We start from the raw sequence: 18,447 nt of genomic DNA on the forward strand, positions 1-18,447 counted from the left end.
TACTAATTGAAAATAAGATCAAATACCTTACATTTTATTAATAAATATAATATAATATAATCTGCCAAAGTTCTGCCAAAGATTCGGCCAAAGATTCGGCCAAAGTAAAAGCAAATGACAGTTTGCTGCCTTCGTGGCAGAAAAATGGCAGGCTTTTGATTGGTTGAATTTGTGGTTTCCCGCATTATCATTTTTAAAAAATGCACTTGATTTACCTATGACATTTATATTAAATCAGCAGACTGTAGGTCTGACTGGGTCAAAGACCCTGTAAAACGTAAATAGATCACAAGGAAGTTTAAACGAATTGTACTACAAATGTAACATATCGGTTTTATGAATGAAAATAAATCCAATAAAGCGGCACCGGTGTCGCTTACATTGAGTCAATATTTGTTTAAACTCGTCGCTTCATCAAACGATATTATTGATAAACTTGTTAAAGAAAATGACACCGTGTCGTTAGATTTTGAGGTACAAGTGTACGAGTGCAACCGAAGACTGTAGGTCTGACTGGGTCAAAGACCTCGAAATTTTCAGCTTCGCGAGTTAGTATTATAAGTTTAGGGTTGGGTTAATTGTTGGGTTTAAAACCTGTGAATTTTAAATTGTCCGGCATTGGTCAGTTCGGACCAAGGGTCAAAAGGTCAAATGGGGTCAGATGTCTCAAAACAAACAATTCTTATACTACTAGGATGCTATAAATAGAAAGCGATTTGTCTTATAATGTTTCGCATACCCCTATGTTGCTCATTTATGCTCAGAGTGAGGAGTATATATTATCGTTGCAAAGGGAACACAATTCTGCTCTGTGGATTCCTTCAGATGAATTAAAATGATCAATATTTAACTTAATTTGTTGATTCTCAGTTCAAACAGAAAAAGTATTAAAAAGCAGGAAACATGATATAACTCGTTTTGCTTGCGAATGATGTAGTCCTTTATAAACCAAGTGCTTGGACGGATGGATACAATCATAATTATTAAGTAGGCAAAACTTGTTTCGATTGTTTTTCATAAATAATTAAATGTTGAACAAGAGATTAACTTTGTGGAAAAAAATAATGTGATGTTTTGGTCAATTATTCTTCAATGCTATAAAAGCTTTTTAGCTTCGAAACTTTTTAAGTTGTTGATCACTAAAAGACGAATACGTAAGGTCAAGAACAATGAACAATAGCCATGATTTATGCATCAACCAATCCCTCGTAATTCTGTTGATGCTATAACAAGAAAAGAATATGTGATATCCCTCCATTCAACCGTACCTATCTGAAAGCCACTCCTTGTTGTAAAATATCACATACGTTAGAATTCGAGTAATGTATTTGTACAAATATTCTATGAAGGAAAATGCGGAGGCCTGTTCACTTCAGCAAGCCTATTTTGAATGAGGAACAATATTTAAATATAATAAATTATGAATATACCCACTTACCGGAGAATATTTTTCAGACAATACGTCTGCGAAGTGTGGTGAATAACGCCTGAATACGTTCACGTACGTAAAATGTTTTTCATTAAAGCCTGTCGTCTGCAGTTTACGACCAGTTACAGGTGGCAGATGAATCAACCAACTTCTTTCTATGTCTTTGAGTTATTGTGGAAAAGTCATCGTGCATAAATAGTGTTAAAGCACTCTTTTGCTATAAATTATTTCTTAATTGAATGGAGTTAAACCAAATCATAAAAACCTTTAGTCAGTATATTATACAATCAATGCGTGCCTACATCTAACAGATGGGTATTATTGTTTGTGGATGTATGATCCGCGTTGTTATTGTAAATTCTGGTATACAGTTACGAATAAGCTTTGATAATGTGGCAGTTGGGTCCAATAAGTCCAGGGGTGTTTAAAGATAATCCGTCACAGATCTATTGTAAAGCAATCGTTGGATTTACCTGTACTGGAAAATAAACAGTGTCGGTTGTATTGAGGTCAACTGCCATATTATCAAAGTTTATTAGTATTTCAAGATCACACATAAAAATAGGCCACAATATATATATATACAGTAGAACTGGCAGAAAGAGACCACAAACTGGAAAGGAAAAAGTAGTGTCTTCCAAAATATATGTTTTACCACAACATAAAACACGCCTGGTAAACAACAGAGCTACCTCTTTCAGAGGTATACACTAAATCGCTCTGTCACAACTTTCGAGCTAGTGCATGTCGCCATAAAAGAACGTCAACAAAGGTGAGTGTCATCATATTTTTTGCATTTTTACAAGCATTGTATCGAATATAAAAAATCGGGGAATGGTAGGCGATGTAGATATGATTTAACTTTACAGAGAATTTAAAGTTTGCTAATTTATTCTTGATTTGTGGTCGTGGTGGTGTTTACCAGCAAGTTGATTTAGCAGTGAATTTGGCCGTTTCGTCATGAAAGCACTTTCATTGTCAAATATTTGCATTTTAACTGATATTAAGAAGCAAACCGAGTAGGCATGAGATAGCTGTAAAGTATACAATGCATTTGGAAATAAAATATATACCGAAAATGGTTTGGGAGTAAAAATATTCACTTTGTATTATAAGAGACAGCTCTGTGGTGGAGGAGGTAGTCATGTCGCCAAGGAGATAGTTCTGTTTTCACAAGAGAGCTCTATGTTCATAGTTTTAATGTTATATTGAAAAGTTTACAATATTTACTTTGGGTCTTCCTCTTTTGAAATAATATGCGGTCACTGTTCCATCGGATATACCTATGTATGAATTTGCCAAGTATTGTTTAGATGAAGATTTTTCAGAAGGCTATAATTGTAAATTTTGAATAGTTGTACATTCTGTTAACTTTTGCTCAGGTGAGTGATTGTGGTGGCTCGATATCCGGCGTCTGTCGCTGTTTGTCTGTCTGTCTGTCAACATTGAGCTTGTGTATGCCATAGAGGCTGTATTTTTAATTGATCTTCATAAAATTTGGTCAGAATGATTGTCTTGAGACAATCTTGGTCAAGTTGAAAAATGGGTTATCTGGGGTCAAAAACTAGGCCACCAATTATCAGTTGCACTGTCATATTGATTTTTTAACAACATCATTAAAGGACCGCTTTTATTTACAGGCGGCACATAATAGTGACACATGCGATGTTGGCGATTTATGAAAAAAACAACTTTTTTTATTGAAAATGCGCGAATTAATGCCTGCGCGAAACTGTTTTTTGTGGTTTGCGTGAAATTTCATGCTAGCGAATTTTAAATGATATCAGCCAAACGCGTCTGACTGGTTCAGATAAAAGATAGATTGATAGAAATAAAAAATAGAATTCCAATTATACAGGTAGTTTTTAAATTTAGGATTCGATCGCTTTAGTCATTTTGTCACTTCTTGTATGTGTAATTGAGGTTGCTTATTTAATTCGTACATTGTCAACACACGAAATGCATGATGATTAGCTTCAGCGTAAAGTTGTCCTATAAATTTTATTTAGCTAGTAAATTAGCATGACTGTTTAAAACTTCAGATTTTATATTCACAAGTGCATTTGAACGTGCTCGTACAATAATGAAGTCACTGTGACTCTGATATTTGTACAAAGTACATTTTATTTACCTGTACATTCACACAAACTGGCCGTGTCCTCAACGAAAAGTAATTATGGCATCATTATATTCAGATCTGATTTACAAGTGTAAGACGTAGTGTAAACAAGTTTCAGAGCCAATGCCACTAAAGTTTGCGTCTTACAAATACAGGTACACTTGCATTTCACAAGATAATTTCACGTATTACATTTTTTCTAACTGAATTTATTTATTTTATAGAAAAAGTAGCACATGCCGATTCAAAGAAAATATAGCCCGCCCGCTTAGGTGAATAGTAAGAATGCAGATATATTGCTTTGATGCCCCTGACTATTTCACAGTGTGTCTGAAATCATTTTTCTTCCATCTATGACACAATTATTAAAATGGAGAAGTTGATAGTCACTTGCTGAAAACAAGTTAGTACTGGTGCTGAATCTAGCTATATAATAAGAAATTATATGTTGGAAAGGGAAGACTTTCACGAGGTGCATTGTGCACAAACGTTCTATTAGAAAGAAGAATTTCATGCAAAATACACACGCCAGTGATACTTGAAATATTTGTTGGAACTACAGACCAAGTCATTTCCAGCAACGAAATATTTGCAAGTCCACTCACCAAATCAAAGGCCGCACTCGGAACTGTTACACGTATCTGGTTAGAATCTATAATAAGCAGACCTAGGAACTATGATTCAATTTGCATGATGCAATTAAGCGTACTTCTGGTCCTCTAGGATCATGGAGTCAATTTAATTTTACTAAAATAGAATTCCGATTAACCCTTACCCTGCTAAATATCTAAAATGGACCGGTCCATCATTCAGTTTGGGCCATACCACTTATTATTCAAAGGGGTGTTCACTGAAAAATTACTGACTGAATAGCGAACAGTGCAGACCATGATCAGACTGCACGGATGTGCAGGCTGATCTTGGTCTGCACTGGTCGCAAAGGCAGAATCACTTGCCGCCAGCAGGCTAAGGATTAAGTCAGTGTAAGTGGGCGTAAGGTATGTTGCACATTTTATTATCAGTCTTACACAAGATTCTGTCAAACCGTGTATGCCATTATTTTGCTTGGTCGCGCTCTATGCTTCTAAGATGTTTTATAGATTTAAGTGACAAACTAGTTTTGTGAGATAGAATAGATAAAAGGCGCACCAATGTTCTGTATTTGTTAGGACAAATGTATAGATAAAGAGCTTAGGTTTGGCGACTTAATATATAGCAGTCGTTAAACCATGTATTTACTGCCATACGAAGCTTGTATCTCCAGGTTACAGAAATTTAATGATAGACTATATATAAAATATTTTAATGCTTCCTGCAAATGGTGAAGTTAACATTACACCAGTCATTAGCGTTTTCTGACTAAAATTTAGTCTGAGACTTTAATGTGCATTTTTCAGTTCGCTGTACTATTAAAGAACTACTGAACAAAAGTATTTACGCAAATTTTCGGCCTGAGTTTGCTGTTTATATGTATATGAAAGAAGCTATCGATTTTCAAGCTTTAAGATTTATCTGCTCAGCGGGTCTAAAGGACTGCTCGAACTGAATGAAACAGGTAACACAGTGAAGTCGTACGAAGTCCAAAATTATAATACCCAAGAGACCAAGATTTGAATAGGTATGTTATTCTAACTGATATTTCTGTTCGCTACAAACTATTATTAGTCTACTCTTTCAACCCTCACAACGGAAACCAGTAGTGGATTGATTTCGGTCACACATATTTAGAATACCATCAGTTGTCAGCAACTAACAGAAATGTGTTAATTATGAGTTAATGAAAATAATAGGCCTCTTAAAACAATACTTAGCCCAATGTTATTCACATTACGAGAAGAAATTGCTCCAAATCAACATATTTTTGTTAATGGTATCGTTAAATTCATATATCCATCGTGTTATAATGCATACACAGAATTGCAGCAAATATCACGACCTTTCAAATGTTTGCCAGACAAATAAAAACCTATGTTAATCATCGTGATTTCAGAAATGCAAGCTATGTTAAGGCTGTGTCCTCTCACAAATGTATAGTTATATTGTTGTAGTTAGCTTTTTTGAAAGGATATTTGAATCAGATATACAGTCAAAAGAAATGTAAAGTGTGCTTTTACTAGGCTACAAAATGAAAATGGATGTGAACAATTCAGTGTCATGTGAAGGTTGCTTACATTTATCATACCTTTTCCCATTAAATTACGGATTTCCAGCTCTATATGGATACGTTTTTCCGCCAGTTATACTTCTCACATTGTTCACCAACTCTGTCGTGATAGTGATCATGCTCAAAAAACAGATGCGCAGTGCTACGAACATTATTTTAGCTGGAATAGCGTTCAGTGACATGATGTCTGTTGCATGTCTCTTTCCAGTCTTTTTTAACTTTTTCACATTACACTATCAGGGGGATATCATCCCTTTTGCGTGGTGCCTTCCGTACAAATTATTGATCGTATGTGCTGTTATATTCCATACTGTGTCTGTGTTACAGACTGTAGCTTTGGCGGTACAGAGATACTTGTTTATATGCAAACAGAATTTACATTCAAAATTTACGTCAAGTTCTTCTGTTGTATTGGTTATCATGTTGCATATTGTTGGATTTTTGATGCATATCACAAGGTTCATGGATACATATTATGAACGGGTATATTTCCTGAAAGACAACACTTATGCAACAGGTTGCATTCCTCTATCACGGAACTGGGTTAGAAATGATGTTGAAATTTATGTCATCATATACTTTTTTATTAGAGCAGTGTGTTTGAGTATTGTACCTTGTATAATTTTAACAGTTCTCACTGGAATGTTGATAAAAACAGTTATTGCTGCACAAAAAAGGAGAAGATGGTTGTTTGAAAGGAAAACGAATTCTATTGACCGACAGGATAAGCAAAATTCTAGGACAACGTTAATGCTCATTTGTATTGTTGCTATATTTTTGCTATGTGAAATACCAAGTTCTATTTTGTTCACGGTAGATGCTGTTGAACTCGCCATTAAGCAAGTGCTTCCAATAAGTGAAGTAAAACAGATTTTGATCTCCATAAGTAATGCTTTGATTATTCTAAGCTGTCCTATTAATATCATTATATATTGTGGAATGAGCCAACAATTCAGACGCTGTCTTAAACAATTATTTTTGTGTTAGATATGTTTTTGTCTGTGAAAAGAAATCGTTTCTATAATATCGTAAATTAACTCTATCATCAAATGTATTTGTCTTCGAGTAGCTAAATTCTTAACACTGTGACGTCTCTACGTATTGATTTTTCAACATTAAGTTTTGCGCAAACTGGATATAAAATTGATTTACAGCGGCAATTCATGAATTACTAGTGATAATATGAAACCATAAGACATTCCTACATATCCCTTTGAGCTCTCAAATCTTAGTATATATACTTTACATTAGTTCAGTTTTATGTTTTGATATTATTAGAAATTTAAGTTAATTTATGTCGGGATTTTGCAGAAATTTTAACCTGTTTGTGTTTCGGAATTAACTTTTATCATAAATTGATTGTTAACATTCTGCAACATTTTACGAAGTATCATGAGACGTAACTCATCTCAAGACATGTATATACTAATATACATAAATATAAGTATCTAAGCATTTCAATATGAATAAGAGCAGAAGAAAATGATATTTAATAAACTAGAAGACGAATACCATGTTTTGCTAGAATATTTTTGTATAATAATTTAAGAAAGAAATATATTAGGCCATATTTCTGTAAAACAAACAAAAAAGTAAAAGACAGTCGAATTACTAACATCTGACAACATAAAAGGCATAAGAAATTTAGCTACTTTCATATTCAGCGCCTTTGAAAACAGAAAATCTTGTGTAATTGATTAACACACAGTGAGTAACTATAAATATTTACATTGTTTATTTTATTTTATTTCTATTTTTTTGTACTTCTACTGTACTAAACTGAAAATACATAGTCTCCTGCCACAACTTTGCAATTGTTAGGATTATATATCACAGCGAGGTGAATTTGCATGTACTTAAACTCTTTATCAGAACGTGTTATTAATTGTCAAGTTTGATCATGTGTCATGTTGACCTAAATCAAACATATTATGTAATTTGTATTATCATGACTGTATACTGAATAAAGTATATATATGTCTATCAAAGGATTTTGTACACAAGAAATTGTAAAATGAATATTGAATATATAAATTGATTAAATTGATTGACTTTATCGAAATAAAAAATAAGCAATTATATTCCCGTTTTATTTCAAGAAATATAACTCCAACTTTTGAGTCTTCGACAGTAAATAAAACCTATTAGACGATCCTTTGAAATCATAGAACGCAACAAAACAATATATTTGCAGACTAAGTTTTAGTGATCATGTTTAAGAAAGGTGTTCAATATTTTTGACGCCCCCCTAGAACTGGCATTAGCGGAACTTCAATCAACCAGAAAGAAAGAAACATTATATTGACTATTATCCTGAAGGAAAAGAAAAAACAACACAGAGACTATTTTTACAATACAATACAAAGATTTTATTAGCATTAAACATGTTATAGTGTTTATAGCCACAAAATAATATATATATTATTATTAATATATATATATATAGCCACATATGTTGGTGAGAGTTAATACAGAGGCATTGATAGATCATTTTAACATTCACAGTGATGCACATCCCCAATACATGTATGAATTGTATTTTCACTAATATTCAAGTTACATTGTTTTTCTTTTTCTCCAGCAAAGTATATGTATTTTGCTAAATGTAACTGAACAAACTTTTGTTCTGAAGACATCAAAATATCAAATTTATTCATAGCTGGCCAGTGACAGAAATATGGCGGAAGAAACTTTCTCCTAAGGTCTCTATAAAAAAGACACACCAGCAGAAAATGATACTCTGTTTCAACTACATTCATCGAGCAACAACGGCATTTGCGCTCAGACTGTGGTATATTATAATATCTTCCAGTTTCTATTGATAATTCATGTGAAGAAACTCTAAACTTTGAAAGTGCTATTCTAAATTTAGGTATAGCTATATTATCTAAGTAACTTTCAAAATTAAAGTCATGTTTAAATACACTGTATGTTTTCAGTTTACTGGAGTTATTTATACTAGCATACCATTGTTGATGATACATATCATAATATTCTCTGTCTTATCATGAGAAAATTTATCCCCTCATGTACATTGCTGTCCCAAACATTACTCAACCCATGTTCCTGCAACAGTTGTTTTATCGAAAGGCCCAGTTTCTACCATTATAAGATCTTGACGCATTTGCATCTAACCTTAACATTTCATAGGTTTTATATATTAAACTATCATGTGGTGACTTCAGAATTTTGAGCCAGTACTTGATCATTCTAACCTTACGGATAATAACAAGCGGTACCCTACCTAATTCACCATACAAAGCCGCGGTATTTGTTGAACGCTTCACTAATAAGATTCTTCTTAGAAATTTAGTGTGAACAAGTTCCAAGTCTGTGCATGGGTATGAACCAATCAGGTCACCTCCAAAATGTAGAATAGAAGACACTAATGCATCAAAAAGCTTACGTTTTTGTGAATTTGGTAATTCAATTGATTTGAATATTTGGAATAAACCATTTAATACATATGATGCATGTTTAGCTATGTCTTTCTGACTCCTATACCAGTTACCATTTCTATACAGGTTAATACCCAGATACTTGAAACTATTTACTACCTCCAAGCTAGAACCGTACAAATAAAAGTCATGATGTGTTAGTCTCCCTTTCTCAAATATCATGATTTTAGTTTTTGCTGTATTAATTCTAAGGTCCCAGGCATTGCAATAATTTTCAATATCATTCAACAACTTTTGCAGACTGTCTGGAGACCTAGCAAATACTGTCTGATCGTCAGCATAGAGTAAAAGGAATAAAGGAATAACTTCATTTCCTCTATAGTAAATATATCATTCAAATCCGAATTTATATTATTCATTAGATCATTCACAAAAACATAAAAAGTAAAGGAGATGACGGGTCGCCTTGTTTCAAACCGACATGTGACTCAAAGAAGTCTGGCTGCGAATGATTATATCGCACACATGATTTTACAGTTGAGTACATTGCCTTTAAGGCTTTAACCATTTTGCAGTGAACATTTTCTGCAAGCAATTTATATATTAGCAGACTTCGGTCCACTTTATCGAAACAACGTTCATAATCAATGAAACAGCAATATAACTTGCCACCTGAATCCAACACCTTGTTTATAACAGAATGCAAAATAAAAATACAATCCATAATTGATCTCCCCTTTTGGAATCCAAATTGAAACTTTCCTCATTTACATAACTTGTCATACTTAATTGACCAATTGGTGAGTCTGTTTAGAAGTATTTGTGAGTAAATTTTCCCCAGAATGGGTATTAAAGATATACCGCGGTAATTATCCGCTAAATTTGGGTCACCCTTTTTAAAAATAGGATTTATAATACTTTTTCCCCATGCAAGTGGGTACTCGCAATTTTTATACATTCTGTTGTATAATTTCAACAGTAAGGGCGATATATAATCAAATGATGACTTAAACAATTCAGCAGGTAAGCCATCAATTTCTGGCGATTTGTTATTATTCTGAGTAAATACTGCACTGTGTAACTCATCATATGTAATATCAATATTAAACTCCTCAACAAATAAGTCATTATTTATTGGATTTTCCAAGGGGTCAAAATCACTTTGATTAGCATTTCCTCCAAATAAATTACTAAAATGTGCCTGTAAATCTTCCAATGTCAATGTATCAGGTTTATTGGGTTTTTTTTATTAATAGACCTTTTCACATTTTTTCCAAAACTTACGTGGCTCAGACTTAGCCAAATTATTAATTCTTTGTCCCTCTCTTTTTTTTATAAGCCTTCTTTGACTTTTCTTTAATTTTATTATCTCTTGTTCTGGCATGAACAAAATTAATGCGGTTTACCTCCGTTTTATTACGAACAAATATGTTTCTTATACGTTTTAGGGTCCCCACATGGTAAGGCTACTGTTTTAATAGTTTATGAAGCATACAATAACAAACAAATGCAATGACGACCTTTAGAATACGGATAAAACAAGTATACAATAAAAATAGCTCGATATACAATAATAATTACATTACTGAATGACGTGTCACAATATGTATAAGGAAACATTCTCGATTAAAAATACCAATGCTAACATGGCTCGATTTGATTGCCAGTTAAACAAAGAGGATGTTTAAGCTCTGTATATTCTGCGATAAACAAGGTTGACACGCGGACGGTTAAGAGAGCAATATGACGTAAATTAGGACGTCAAATTGATGCATGACGTCCAGTTTTTTACTAATCGCATAAATGACGCCCCGCATAACTTTTATCAAACTGTTTCAGCGAACTTGTAAGAATGAAAACAATCAAGGCATTTTTGTTGTTTGTCGTCTTATTAACCACAGTTTATCATTCAGATGCTAACGCCCTCGTGGTTTAATACCTGCGCATCTGAACTCTGAACCGTGATAGATTAAACTACAACCACTCCAAGACATTGATTATTTGTTAAACATACAATAACAATAATGAAATACAGAATAACCATAACAACTTTTGCAACAAGAATGGCGATACATTTAATATGAATATCAAACACACAATACAATATGAATAACAAAACATTGAAAAACAACAACAACTTTTATTAGCAATATCGACAATTACATGTCTTGGGCTAACGAACAGTAAAGAAATATGATATATGGTTTGTACAACATACCTGAACAAAAACAATTTACCCTCTTAACAAATATACTTCCTTCAGAAATTCAGATATTACAAATATTATTCTGAGTTTTCTTTCTGTCAAAAGACATCAAATTATTAATTTTGTTTAGATTTGGCCATGATATTTTTGGCAAGTATTTTGAGCGAATATTCATATATCTTGGACAAGTCAAAAGAACATGGTGTACTGATTCTACCGCATGAAAGGTACAATATGTACATAATCCTTGATTTCTAACTATACCACTATATCTACTAGCTTCAATAGCTAAGCAATGAGAAAACATTCTAAAACAAGTAAACAACTTTCTCAAGTAATCGTTATCAATATTATTCATGACTCAAAACTAAACGAAGTTTTAAATCTGGCGTAGTCTTCTAACTTCGGCAAACTACTTACATTGTTATGCCATTCTTGTAGAAATGTGTCTCGTAGTTAGGTTTTTAACATTAAATAAAAAAATAACATTCAATTCAGTTTTTCCCCATAGATATCCATATCCTGACGGATCTAACAGTATTTTAACATGTTTAGCCCAAAATTTACATCTTGACGATTTTATATTCTTACACAGAGTGTTAAAAATATCTGCCATAATAGAACCCGGATTATTTATGTTTAAGTTTTAACCAATACTTCACGACTCTCTCCTTACATAAAATCGAAATAGGATATTTTCTAACTTTCCAAGGACTGCCATATTTGCTGTTTGTTATTTAACTCCTAGCAGTCTTTTGCAAAATTTCATATGTATTCGATCAACAAAGCTTGTGTTATATACTCCCCATACTTCTGCGCAGTACAAAAGTATTGGTTCAGCCAAGTGGTCGAACATTTTGATATCACATTTTAACCTGGTAACGAGTGAATATAAACCATTTACTACGGTGTTCCGTTGGGGCCATCGCAGTTTCGCGTTGTCGTCCTAAGGGCGAAATCGCGAAAACACGATATTTTTACGCGAAAATGCGATACTTTGACGCGAAAACACGGTGCTATAACGCGAAAACACGAAGCAAAAATTATCGCTATAAAACTATCTGCCATCGTCTTTTCGTGTGTTCGCCTTCGTGATAAGTAGGGCGAAAACGCGAAAAGAAGATACTGATATTTTTTGCATCGTGTTTTCGCGATCTTGTATCGTGTTTTCGCGTTTTCGCCCTCTCAACTGCAAAGGCGAAACCGCGAAAACACGATGTTTTAATATCGTAATTTCGCCTTCCGGTTGGACTTGCGCAAACGCTTGCAAGACATTTCGAGAGACCGTAAATTCCACCTCGATACATTTCAACCCCAACACCTCGGACATTTCGACCCCTCCTTGGACATTTCAACCCCAGTCTAATCACTTTTTCGACACCCATTCTGTGATATGCATGGATGGTAAAAATGCAGCAGTGTAGTTATTAATCCATTTTAGGGTTAATTGATAAAGATAATATATATAACATGTAATAGAATGATGAACTCCGGATTGAGGGTGATATAGGTTTTGATTTTTTTTAATATTAAGACAACTGTTATTCAATATTATCCGTGTATATGCCTGCTCGCCTGTCTACCTTTTCATCAGTCAGATAAGGTAGAACTTGCTGTGACTTTTTAAATGTGTTTTTACATGAAATCTGTTTTATAATTAGAAGGCAGTCTGAAGGATATACTTATGTACCAGTTTACAAGTATTTTATTTAGAGCAGGGAAATGTCTCTGAATGTATTCCTCTTTTTTTGTAAGTAAATATATAAAAATACTGTATGAATCTAGGCGATGCTTCAGTTGAAAAACACGCACTAAGTTTATAAAACGGCAATGTTTAGCCGCATATCTGCACTTAGAAAATGGTAACATACTAATAGAATAACAAATTATCAACTTTAAGATGTCATCGTCAAAATCTGAATAGCGCTCGAGGTGTTACCGCACGACCGCGGGTTTTTTTCAGTTCATGAACACCGATCTGAGAGGTAAGAAACTGACTTGCACAACGTCATTTTAATTTGTTAGTTTTTATTAATTTATTTATTAATAAGTCTTTCCTTTCCCCAGTCAGAAAAAAAAAACAAATGATTGTGGGAATTACTTTAACTTCAGCAGGTAAATTGAAATACGTATGATATCTAAAATGTTTATGAAAGTTCTGCTTAATACGCCAATGTAAATGCATTTTTGTTAGCTGATTATTTGTTGGGAGTTTTTCTTTGTTTTGTTGTAAATTTAGCAGTCTTATAAAAACTGATTTATTAATTGATTCTACTGATGAGAAACTTTGGCCTCTGCTACTAGAGATGTCATTCACCAGTTACCCTCATAAATTGCTTGGGACTGGAGTGTGTATCATTTTGTATCATTTTATCTGGGTATGTTGTCATCATGTACCATCGTAAACATGTCTGGTTTGTTAGAGTTAGAGGTGGTTCCATATTTGGGATGGTACCATCAGTCAACGGTTATCCTCATAAATATTAGGGGTAATCTTTGTCTTTCATCACTATGATACACTCCAAATATGGGAGGGTACCTGCTTTTGTATATAAACCTAGGTCAGAACTAGGGAAGGGGATTCTTTACTTTTGGCTCGGACTTTGAAAATGACAGATCATAGAAACAAGAAATGAAATATTTTACAGTTATAATATTTAGTGACTTTAGACCAGAGGAATGAGAGAATTATTATTATGACGACTTTATTTCCATCTTAAGACAAAATCTCATAATAAAATAACATTGAAAACTGGAATTAAAGTGTATTTTATCAATGGAGTATAAACCCCCACACCCGAATCTACGTTTTTCAACACTGGTGGCAGCGACGGAAACGGACTTACACACGTGCTTATCAGAAATTTGGACATATATTTCTATTTAATATATTTGTGGTGACAATTAAGTGACAATCATGGGACCTAAAAAGCAACAAGAAAAAGATTCTGTCACAATTGAAGATGATGACAGTCATGAACATGTAAGGGGTGTCAGACTTGTTTGAAGAACCACGATTCCTGGTCAGATTTTGCACAATTCAATGACATTGTTCCATTATTCGATAAAAACTTGAATATGGGGAATCAGAATAGGCCAGTCATATTACGAGCGAAGGCTCAAAATAGTGGGTTATGGAGCAGTATTTTTGTGCTCATGCAGCTGCAAATCATGAAGTTGATAGGATGTTTCAATACACTTTTCCATGGATTAAAACAGACTGGGAAGTACTTCCGAAATCGTGTTCAACGACTTCGATTCCATAATAGTCTGGATTTAAATGGGTACGTACAAAGTGGAAATAGCTTCAACTTTGGTGACAATAACGAGGAGGTGTTGAACAAGGACGTAAATTCTATACTGGATGAACATGTTGCATTATCCGAGGATGCAGCGCAAACATCTAACTTAGATTGTCTCAAACAGTTTAACACAGTTAATTGTTCACCTGTCAAAATGGCCAAATTACAGAGAGCTGACCCAGATTTAGGAATTGTGATACAGTGGCTTGAAGAAAACAGACGACCCCTGAGAGATAAGGTGGCTGGGAATTCACCAAGTGTGCGGAATTATTGGCTAAATTATGACCTGTTAACTCTGATTGATGGAGTGTTATTTAAAAAGTACATTGTCAGTGCAAAGGACCATCGGCGTTTGTTGATAGTGCAAAGAGTACTATATAAGGAACTTTTGATATCTTGTCATGATTCAATTACTGGAGCACATTTAGGAATTTCTAAGACATATTCCAAATTACATCTCAAATATCACTGGTATAAAATGAAGGAATACGTCCAGTTGCATATCAAAAGTTGTGAAAAGTGTGCATTCCGAAAAAGGCCGAAAAACATGCCGAGGGCACCATTAACAGAGTACACAGTTGGCCGTCCTATGGATCATATACAAACGGACATAATGGGGCCATTTCATGAGACAGAACCCGGAAATCGGTACATTATAGTACATCATGACAGATTGAAACCTTTTCATGGAAGTAAAATGACCCATTGGCAATCAAACATGGGTAAGTCTGAGGAAAATAATCATAAAGCAAAAATGAAAGGGTACCAGCAAACTTTCAAATCCTGCCTGGACAGTACCAGTCACCAAGTGAGGAGAAGTTCAAGGAACAGGACCCAATACAGACCATACCAACATGGTACACAATAGTTATAAGTATTAACAGTGTTAATTGTTTTGGATTAAGTTCATATTCCTTCTGGATTTAAAGTGTTAACTTATATTCATCCTGGATTATAAGTGTGTAATTATTAATTTCATTATTCTTTGTATGGATTTAATTAGTGGCTGCATTGGTAATAATAATCCCATTCAGCATAAGTGTATACAAATGGATTTATTATTCTTTATATGGATTTAATTAGTGGCTGCATTGGTAATAATAATCCCATTCAGCCTTGGTGTATTCAAATGGATTTATTTGTGGGTTTCATTTTCAGATTTGTGCCATTTATTAAAATCATATGTTGTATAATTAGATGCTCTTGGCACACAGGACTTAAAACTTTGGTAGAGACGACTACCATAGCCATATAAAATCGAACATTTTGCCATATTACCTTTTTTTCTAATTAATTTAAATAAATTAAAGGCACCTGGACTTACATTAGTAAATGGTAAAGACGACTACCATATCAATGAAATTAATCAAAATTGTGCCTATTTCTATCATCATACTGTGTTAATGTTAAAATAAATAAAGGCACCAGGACTTAGTGTGAGTGAAATAAACATTGTGTGAATGTACTTACAAATATATATTCACCTTATTAGATGAACTGAATTCAACACTGGATTTTATTTTACATGTGTTTTACTAGGACAGTTGGCGATTTTTTTTTACACTTTTAATGTTTCATACATACATTAGTATAATAGTCATTTTACATGTATACTACTTTGAGAAGTATTTAGTCACGTAGTTCTTCTGAACTATAATCCTGAGTTTGTTAAAACACTGAGTATAGCACGTTTGCTACTATTCATGACAATTAATCATTTATATTGAGGAGCAATTTCAATGATATAACAGTTTAGGTATTCATATTTTTATGTATCTTCTTCATAGTATTTGAGAGCAAGAGTCTGGCTCAGTAGTCACTTATATTTTAATGTTTAAACTTAATTGGGGACAATTAAGAAGCTAAGGGTGGGGGAGTGTTGTAAATTTAGCAGTCTTATTAAAACTGATTTATTAATTGATTCTACTGATGAGAAACTTTGGCCTCTGCTACTAGAGATGTCATTCACCAGTTACCCTCATAAATTGCTTGGGACTGGAGTGTGTATCATTTTGTATCATTTTATCTGGGTATGTTGTCATCATGTACCATCGTAAACATGTCTGGTTTGTTAGAGTTAGAGGTGGTTCCATATTTGGGATGGTACCATCAGTCAACGGTTATCCTCATAAATATTAGGGGTAATCTTTGTCTTTCATCACTATGATACACTCCAAATATGGGAGGGTACCTGCTTTTGTATATAAACCTAGGTCAGAACTAGGGAAGGGGATTCTTTACTTTTGGCTCGGACTTTGAAAATGACAGATCATAGAAACAAGAAATGAAATATTTTACAGTTATGATAATAAGTGACTTTAGACCAGAGGAATGAGAGAATTATAATTATGACGACTTTATTTCCATCTTAAGACAAAATCTCATAATAAAATAACATTGAAAACTGGAATTAAAGTGTATTTTATCAATGGAGTATAAACCCCCTCACCCGAACTTACGTTTTTCAACAGTTTGTTTTTACAGAAAAACAAACAACGCACCAGTATGGTCTCCGTAACCACTCTCCCTAACTTCAATATTTCACATTCTGAAGTTCACATTCACATGAAGTGATTCGCTAGTACCTAAATGTGCTGTGAGACAGGTAGGCATCTGCTAGTACCTAAATGTGCTGTGAGACAGGTAGGCATCTGCTAGTACCTAAATGTGCTGTGAGACCGCTAGTACCTAAATGTGCTGTGAGACAGGTAGGCATCTGCTAGTACCTAAATGTGCTGTGAGACAGGTAGGCATCTGCTAGTACCTAAATGTGCTGTGAGACCGCTAGTACCTAAGTGTGCTGTGAGACAGGTAGGCATCCGCTAGTAACTGGTTTAAACTAACAAACGAACTCTTTTTATTGGCTTTATATGAATCATTGTTACACATGGCTGAAAACGGACAGCAAAATTTGAGACTATTAGACAAAAGCAGATTTTGTGAAGTGTGGCTGTGTCCAGGTTCAGTTAGTGTTAACGTTTTTAGCAAGGGTCTCGTCAGAGACAGTGCTTTAGTTAGGCTAAATCCGAAGACACTCGATGAAAGCCTTTAGATTTGAACTGCCAAATTCGCATGAAGAAAGTAGTCCTTGGTTAACAAAAAGAAAGCAGCGGTAAGCATTTGCGATATCAGCTGGAAAATGGATTTGAAGTGATATTACTTATACAATAGAAATCACCCAAGAGAAATTCGCTGTTAAAATATTGTAATTACAGAATTAAAAAAATGCATTCCTACCTACGCGAAAGCGACCTTCAACGAATGGAATCGTGCCTATCACGCGTGAACTGTATGGGACAATGCTATGGAATTAGACACTTCCACTGGAATTATCTGGCAGTGCGCGTATCAGTTGTGTATTGTTTAAACCTTCATAGTTGTAGGTTTAGGCATACAGACACTAAATAGGAAAATGGCGCGAAAACAATTGGTAGTCGCATAATGGTGGATACAAATAGTCCTCAGTTTTTTGTTTTGCTCTGTAGAGCTATTTTCCTTATTTTCTTTGCAATGTTTTTGCTAAAATCACATGACAGATCTATGATTGGCATGTAGGTAGCATTTTCATAATGAAATAACAACATAACAGAATTTTTCATGTAAACTTTGATCATACACCACCACTACAATTTGGGGTCTCATTTTTTAGCTGATTTTGCAGTTTGTGTGTTTGATTAAAAATATTTTTCTTCCATCAAACATGACCCCCACTTTTCTTTTGATATTTATTTAGCACTGATAATATTCTTCAAGAAAATGTAAGTTACAGACATTTAAAATGGGTCCTGATGTGTGCTGCGGCCATTAGAAATATGTCAATTTTATATAG

This window comes from Mercenaria mercenaria, chromosome 13, assembly GCF_021730395.1.
Source record: "Mercenaria mercenaria strain notata chromosome 13, MADL_Memer_1, whole genome shotgun sequence".
Classification (NCBI taxonomy): domain Eukaryota; kingdom Metazoa; phylum Mollusca; class Bivalvia; order Venerida; family Veneridae; genus Mercenaria; species Mercenaria mercenaria.